This window comes from Lampris incognitus, chromosome 14, assembly GCF_029633865.1.
Source record: "Lampris incognitus isolate fLamInc1 chromosome 14, fLamInc1.hap2, whole genome shotgun sequence".
Taxonomy (NCBI): Eukaryota; Metazoa; Chordata; class Actinopteri; order Lampriformes; family Lampridae; genus Lampris; species Lampris incognitus.
In genome coordinates, this window is record NC_079224.1 from 34696299 (window position 1) to 34705273 (window position 8975).

Sequence of the window (8975 nt, forward strand, 5' to 3'; positions counted from 1 at the left end):
TTTCCCAGCTAGCATTTTACAACCTGCTACTAAGTGCTGGACTGTCTCAATGGCGTCTCTGCACAGCCTGCATCTTGGGTCTTGTCTGGTGTGGTAGACTCCTGCCTCAATCGATCTGGTGCTGAGTGCCTGTTCTTGTGCTGCTATGATCAGAGCCTCTGTGCTGTCCTTCAGTCCAGCCTTTTCTAGCCACTGGTTGATTTCTTGATATCAGCCACATCTTCTACACTGAAAAAGGGGGAGAAGTGGGGGGTTGTACAATTTACAAAAATGCATTTCGTATGTATGACATGATTCATTTATGTTACTTCTCTGATCATATTTCAGTCATGTAGAATTCTTTTAATTTTGATAGATGTAAAATCTAAAAGTTTCAGTCATGTTAAGGACGAATGAAGTGGTTGTATTTTGTTTGGAAGCCCCGCCCCCTTCGAACAGCAAATACTTCTGTAGTGGAATTACCGTCCGCCATCTTTTCGCGCGTCTTCCGGTCGAGGCGGAACTGATGGTGCTCTGTTTCTTATTCCTCCGAGGTTGTTCCGGGTCTAGCACTGGGTCACTATACACGCCAGACTCGCTGTGTAATCCAACTCCGCTAACAGGTCTTGGGCCCAGAGTTACCCAGCGATATACCACCGAGAGAGAAGTCACATCTGATGAAGGTTAGCATGCTATGCTAGCACCATGAGCAGACGAGCCGCCGGGTCGAGTAGCTGCTGGTTTCGGCTGGTTTTTGACGGAGGTGAAAAGAATTATGAAGTGTGACGGATATTTTGGGCCATCTTCGGCTGCAAGGGTTACAGGACACCATTTTAATCGAGCCAGCCAACGATGGGGAAGCGGAACCGGCAGAAGACGAGGAGAGAAATGCCGAGGTATATGCAGAGCTAATGCAGTTTCTGGATGATAAAAGCTTGTCGCTGGTCATGCGAGAAGCAATGGACAACGGTGATTTATTAAAACCGGCAAAAGCTTAATAAAGCCTCCATTGCAATTCTTTACGTGGTCTCGGAGACCAAGACCGAGAAGACAACAAACAAAATCATATTTTTAAACAAAACCTGAACATGAAAGAAATGCTTTCAATTAACATAAAAAGTCATGTTTGTTAAACAAATAAGAATTTAGTATATTGAACATAAATACATTCTTTTTAGAAAACATAACTTTAATATGTGCAACCAATGTACATAATTTTATGTAAATCCAACAGACTTTTTTTTTCCAGTGATATCTGTTGATGGTACATCCCATGGAGGGGCTTAGTCTTCCATGATTCCTCCTCTTCTTCTTCCTCCCCACTCTCTTGTCTTCTGCTGCCTGAGGTACTCACTCAGCAGTTCAGCCTGGGGGTGGGGTGGGGGGACTCTTTCTGATGTACTCCTGGCTGTTCCTTGTTTCATCCTGGATAGTGGCTTTGACACTCATTAACCCTCGGCCCCCATCTTTTCACTTATCATACAGGCTCAGGCTGCTGGACTTTGGAAGGAACCCTCCATGTCCTTATATCTGTGGCTTTTATGTCCTCCTTTGGCCAACTTATTTTTCCAGCTGGGTATCTGATGACTGCTAGAGCATATGTGTTGATTGATGGCTTGGATCTTATTCTTCCATTGAGCTGGCTCCTCAGGACTTGCTTCACTCTCTGGAGGTATTTGGCTGTAGCTGACTTCCTTGCTGCCACCTTGTGGTTTCTATTTGCTGTGGAATAACTAGGTACTTTTAACTGTCCTGTATATAAGTTTTCATGCCATCTGGTAATTCAACCACTCCAGTCCTCAATAATTTACCTCTTTTTGCCACCATTCGAACTCATTTGTCCAGTCCAAATGGCATCCAAATGTCATCTCTTTAGATTCTGGTGAGGTGGGTAAGTGAGTCAATGTCTCGCTCCTTACTGCCATATAGCTTGATTTCACCCATGTATGGTTGATGGTGTCACCCATGTATGGTTGATGGTAGCTCCACTTCTGAAACTTTGTCCATGTTGAGTCTTTGTGATGATCTGACTGAGGGGATTCAGGCCTATGCAGAACAGCAGTGGGGATAGTGCATCACCTTGGTATATGTGACATTTGATGGTTAGCTGTCATATGAGTCAAGTAAATTCTTTATGAGACAGTACAAGCCTTTTTCGTGCCATAAGCAATCATCAGCTGTCAATAAATCTACTTGAGAAAGAACATACCATTTACTTCTTTGTCATGCACATCATGCATACAACGTCCAGTGGGAAAGGGAGAGGTGCGACATTTTAAAATTCCAAAACACGTGATTGCAAACAGCCCAATTGGGTGGGGGGGAGGTATTTGTCTATTGGCATGATTTATTTATAATTACAAAATAAGTGTTATTTGTTGAGCACTTTCCCTACCGTTGAGTGTTTCTTTTAACAAAGTTATATATACTATATTAACCTATTGTTTTAGGTTAACAAATCATGAATGTACACCCACCTAGTGCTGGACAATATGGAGAATATCATAAATATAATAATAACCATAGGGAATTTTACACAATATCAATATGCATCATGATATCCGCTCACATATGCAAAAATACCATGTTCAAGAATCCAGCTGAAGTTCATCACATTGAACGGTTTGGTAATGTAAAGTACTATATCAAACCAAAACTAGTTTTCAAATAATGCTCCATCAGACATTTCAGATCTAATTTTCTGAGAAAAGAGAGGTACTAGATTCTCGCTATCATTAAGCTAGACAACAAAATTGAGTATCATGACATGAGAGTATCTGAATTTCATCTTCATGCAATACCACTAAAAGACAAATGTTAATAATGAATCATTGGCCATCAGCCCTAAAGCCCACTGCGAACCCATTTAGACAAATTGACACAGTTGAAGGATGATAGTGATATATGGCTGACCTCATTACTAATAACGCACTGGGCCCCCCAATGGAAACGTCTGCACAGCCAAGGGGGGATTAGCTAACAAGCATCTGATTGTGCAGATTATTCATGTTTTGCAGAGGATTATAGAAACTGAAATGAGCAAGTTGGCCTCTCATCGCTCAAATCCCACACGAACATGACAAAAGAGGAGAGATGAGAGCAGTCAAAAGCAATCTCAACCCCGCCCCCCCCAAAAAAAAAATGTTGGGACAAATGAGGAGAAACTGGACACAAAATGTCGCTTTGTTTTTGTGTCGGGTGGACTTCCAGCTCTGATAACACACGATCATTTATCCTTCTTCTCTTTATCTCAACAGACTCATTCATAGTTTAGAATGCTAGGCATGGTTTGCCTCTACAGGTCCTTTTAAGATGTGGTCACGTTTAAATGAGACAGGGAAATGCATAGGCTATTTTCTCCACCTGGCAGGGCGTCACTGAGATTGATGTTTGGCTCTTGTTCTGACAAACACATTTCAGGCTCTGCTGTCTTAGTCTGCCTTTGGCAGGCGAAAATATCTCCCCCTCCGACTCGCTTCTGACATTTTACAGGCAAACCCAGCACATTTTAGAAAGCCAGCTATCTGTGTAAAGTTAAATCCAGCACATTAGAAAAGCCAATTCACTGTAAAGTTAATAAAAAAAAAACCCTCAATGACAAGTCAAGGCCCAATTCAAAATCCAATTTTTGCGCCTTTTCTCCCCCTCACCGTATCAACAATAGTGACGAAATAATTTCCCTCCATGGTTGTTTGGGTGGCTGACGTGGCGTCATTCGGTGAACGCGTCATCTTCCCGTTTACAGTGTGAGGAAGATTGAACCGCTTATGCAGGTCATATTTATATATCAATCAAGCTGGTTGAATTCACTCCTAAATTAAAGATGTGTTATTAACAGTCCTACTCGTTGCGCTTGTGGCCAACAACGTATTGTAGCGAATTCAGGGGACAACGCAACCACAGGAACTGCTGCGGCCGGGAAGCGAACCCGTATCGCCCGCACCGCAGGAGACATCGCTAACCGCTCGACTCAAGGGTCACACCCGCCAGCTAGCGGCCAGCGTGTCTTCTTATCCATGCACGTTACATTACCCCCCCCCCCCGCCTCCTTCGGGAAGCGCGTCCCCGCGCTTAAGCATATCAGCTCCTTCACGCCTCAGGGCGCATACGCTTCCGATGGCCTTGCGGTCGCTCCATCCCACTTCTGACACCAATGTAGCGAATTCAGGGGACAACGCAACCACAGGAACTGCCGCGGCCGGGACGCGAACTCGTATCGCCCGCACTGCAGGAGGCATCGCTAACCGCTCGACTAAAGGGTCAGACTCGCGAGCCAGCAGCCAGCTTGTCTTCTTATCCATGCACGTTACAGTATTCTCAGTGGACCGAGTTCTGAAACGATGATCCTGATGTTTTACATTCAGGAAGTGAAATATCAGGCTTGGTCTTTTGATCCCCAACACAAACATGAAATCAGTCTGGCTGAACTGTTATGCATCTAAATGTTAAACATAAACATGTCAGGCGTCCAGGTAGCGTAGCAGTCTATTCCATTGTCTATCAACACGGGGATCGGCAGTTCGAATCCCCGTGTTATATTACCTCCGGCTTGGTCGGGCATCCCTACAGACACAATTGGCCGTGTCTGTGGGTGGGAACCCGGATGTGGGTATGTGTCCTGGTCGCTCCCCTAGCACCTGCTCTGGTCGGTCGGGGCGCCTGTTCGGGGGGGAGGGGGAACTGGGGGGAATAGCGTGCTCCTCCCACTTGCTATATCCCCCTGGCGAAACTCCCCACTGTCAGGTGAAAAGAAGTGGCTGGCGACTCCATATGTATCGGAGGAGGCATGTAGTAGTCTGCAGCCCTCCCCAGATCGGCAGAGGGATGGAGCAGCGATCAGGACGGCTGGGAAGAGTGGGGTAATTGGCCAAGTACAATTGGGGAGAAAAGGGGGGGGGTCCCCCATATATATATATATACACTACCGTTCAAAAGTTTGGGATCACCCAAACAATTTTGTGTTTTCCATGAAAAGTCACACTTATTCACCACCATATGTTGTGAAATGAATAGAAAATAGAGTCAAGACATTGACAAGGTTAGAAATAATGATTTGTATTTGAAATAAGATTTTTTTTACATCAAACTTTGCTTTCGTCAAAGAATCCTCCATTTGCAGCAATTACAGCATTGCAGACCTTTGGCATTCTAGCTGTTAATTTGTTGAGGTAATCTGGAGAAATTGCACCCCACGCTTCCAGAAGCAGCTCCCACAAGTTGGATTGGTTGGATGGGCACTTCTTGCGTACCATACGGTCAAGCTGCTCCCACAACAGCTCAATGGGGTTCAGATCTGGTGACTGCGCTGGCCACTCCATTACCGATAGAATACCAGCTGCCTGCTTCTGCTCTAAATAGTTCTTGCACAATTTGGAGGTGTGTTTAGGGTCATTGTCCTGTTGTAGGATGAAATTGGCTCCAATCAAGCGCTGTCCACTGGGTATGGCATGGCGTTGCAAAATGGAGTGATAGCCTTCCTTATTCAGAATCCCTTTTACCCTGTACAAATCTCCCACCTTACCAGCACCAAAGCAACCCCAGACCATCACATTACCTCCACCATGCTTAACAGATGGCGTCAGGCATTCTTCCAGCATCTTTTCATTTGTTCTGCGTCTCACAAACGTTCTTCTTTGTGATCCAAACACCTCAAACTTGGATTCATCCGTCCACAACACTTTTTTCCAGTCTTCCTCTGTCCAATGTCTGTGTTCTTTTGCCCATCTTAATCTTTTTCTTTTATTGGTCAGTCTCAGATATGGCTTTTTCTTTGCCACTCTGCCCTGAAGCCCAGAATCCCGCAGCCGCCTCTTCACTGTAGATGTTGACACTGGTGTTTTGTGGGTACTATTTAATGAAGATGCCAGTTGGGGACCTGTGAGGCATCTGTTTCTCAAACTAGAGACTCTAATGTACTTATCTTCTTGCTCAGTTGTGCAACGCGGCCTCCCACTTCTTTTTCTACTCTGGTTAGAGCCTGTTTGTGCTGTCCTCTGAAGGGAGTAGTACACACCGGTGTAGGAAATCTTCAATTTCTTAGCAATTTCTCACATGGAATAGCCTTCATTTCTAAGAACAAGAATAGACTGTCGAGTTTCAGATGAAAGTTCTCTTTTTCTGGCCATTTTGAGCGTTTAATTGACCCCACAAATGTGATGCTCCAGAAACTCAATCTGCTCAAAGGAAGGTCAGTTTTGTAGCTTCTGTAACGAGCTAAACTGTTTTCAGATGTGTGAACATGATTGCACAAGGGTTTTCTAATCATCAATTAGCCTTCTGAGCCAATGAGCAAACACATTGTACCATTAGAACACTGGAGTGATAGTTGCTTGAAATGGGCCTCTATACACCTATGTAGATATTGCACCAAAAACCAGACATTTGCAGCTAGAATAGTCATTTACCACATTAGCAATGTATAGAGTGTATTTCTTTAAAGTTAAGACTAGTTTAAAGTTATCTTCATTGAAAAGTACAGCGCTTTTCCTTCAAAAATATGGACATTTCAATGTGATCCCAAACTTTTGAACGGTAGTGTATATATATATATATATATATATATATAGAGAGAGAGAGAGAGAGAGAGAGAGAGAGAGAGAGAGAGAGAGAGAGAGAGAGAGATTTTTTTCGAAACCGTCAATGGTGTTGTTATACAAGTGCTCAGCTAATGAGCGGAATATCAATACAGATACAGGAAAAAAAGTTTAATACACTGCAGTACAGGCCTGTTTCATGCGTCATTGCATGACATAGCAGCTGATGAGTGCACGACGCACAGAACAGGCCTGTACTGCAATGCATTAAACTTTTTTCCTGTATCTGTATTTATATATATAAATGTGACCATGTCGTCAATCAATTTCTGTCATTTTTCGTGTTGTGCAGTTGATACACCTTACACAACATGCCATGGCCATCTGAAGTAACTATTAACCAGGGGAACGCTTTCTGCCTTGCTGGATTGAAACCGTATTTGTGTTTCCCATTTGTAGTTGTGGGCGGCACGGTGGTGCAGTGGTTAGCGCGGTCGCCTCACATTAAGAAGGTCCTGGGTTTGAGCCCCAGCGTAGTCTAACCTTGGTGGGTCCTCCTGGGTCATCCTCTGTGTGGAGTTTGCATGTTCTCCCCATGTCTGCATGAGTTTCCTCGGGGGGCTCCGGTTTCCTCCCACAGTCCAAAGACATGTAAATCAGGTGAATTGGCCGTACTATATTGTCCCTTGTGTGTGTGTGTGTGTGTGTGTGTGTGTGTGTGTGTGTGTGTGTGTGTGTGTGTGTGTATGTGTGTTTGATGGCGTGTCTAGGGCGTCTTCCCACCTGCTGCCCAATGACTGCGGGAATAGGCTCCAGCATCCCCGCAACCCTGAGCAGGATCAACAGTTAAGACAATGGATGGAGATATATAGATAAATATACACTCACTGGCCACTTTATTAGGTACACCTTGCTAGTACCGGGTTGGACCCCCTTTTGCCTTCAGATCTGCCTTAATCCTTCGTGGCATAGATTCAACAAGGTACTGGAAACATTCCTTAGAGAGTTTGGTCCATATTGACATGATAGCATCACGCAGTTGCTGCAGATTTGTCGGCTGCACATCCATGATGCGAATCTCCCGGTCCACCACATCCCAAAGGTGCTCTACTGGATTGAGATCTGGTGACTGTGGAGGCCATTTGAGTACAGTGAACTCATTGTCATGTTCAAGAAACCAGTCTGAGATGATTCGAGCTTTATGACATGGTGCGTTATCCTGCTGGAAGTAGCCATCAGAAGATGGGAACACTGTGGTCATAAAGGGATGGACATGGTCAGCAACAATACTCAGGTAGGCTGTGGCGTTGACACGATGCTCAATTGGTACTAAGGGGCCCAAAGTGTGCCAAGAAAATATCCCCCACACCATTACACCACCACCACCAGCCTGAACCGTTGATACAAGGCAGGATAGATCCATGCTTTCATGTTGTTGACGCCAAATTCTGACCCTACCATCCGAATGTCGCAGCAGAAATCGAGACTCATCAGACCAGGCAACGTTTTTCCAATCTTCTATTGTCCAATTTTGGTGAGCCTGTGCGAATTGTAGCCTCAGTTTCCTGTTCTTAGCTGACAGGAGTGGCACCCGGTGTGGTCTTCTGCTGCTGTAGCCCATCTGCCTCAAGGTTCGACGTGTTGTGTGTTCAGAGATGCTCTTCTGCATACCTCGGTTGTAATGAGTGGTTATTTGAGTTACTGTTGCCTTTCTATCAGCTCGAACCAGTCTGGCCATTCTCCTCTGACCTCTGGCATCAACAAGGCATTTTCGCCCACAGAACTGCCGCTCACTGGATATTTTCTCTTTTTCGGACCATTCTCTGTAAACCCTAGAGATGGTTGTGCGTGAAAATCCCAGTAGATCAGCAGTTTCTGAAATACTCAGACCAGCCCGTCTGGCATCAACAACCATGCCACGTTCAAAGTCACTTAAATCACCTTTCTTCCCCATTCTGATGCTCGGTTTGAACTGCTGCAGATCGTCTTGACCACGTCTACATGCCTAAATGCATTGAGTTGCTGCCATGTGATTGGCTGATTAGAAATTTGCATTAACGAGCAGTTGGACAGGTGTGCCTAATAAAGTGGCCGGTGAGTGTATATATATATATATATATATATGATTGGTCTAAAGTGTTTGTGTTTAGCTCAAATGTGCTACAATCAATTAGTTGTTGTGAAAGATATATGTATTTTAATAAGTAATAGACTGCACGTTTTAAGAGTGAATTATCTGTCTGGGTTGTAACCTTAAGCAACCTACACATGAAATATAATATTTGAAATGAAATGTAGTTTTGGCTGGTTATTTTCTCAACAAAAAAAAAACTGAAAGCTAGCATTTCGCAAAAGACTTATTTCAAAGTCTTTCTTTCACCACTGAGGTGGAGTGATGTGTTCGGTACGACTATATCAAACATCAAGTATTATATAACACACCCTTCACCATCTTTTCTGAAA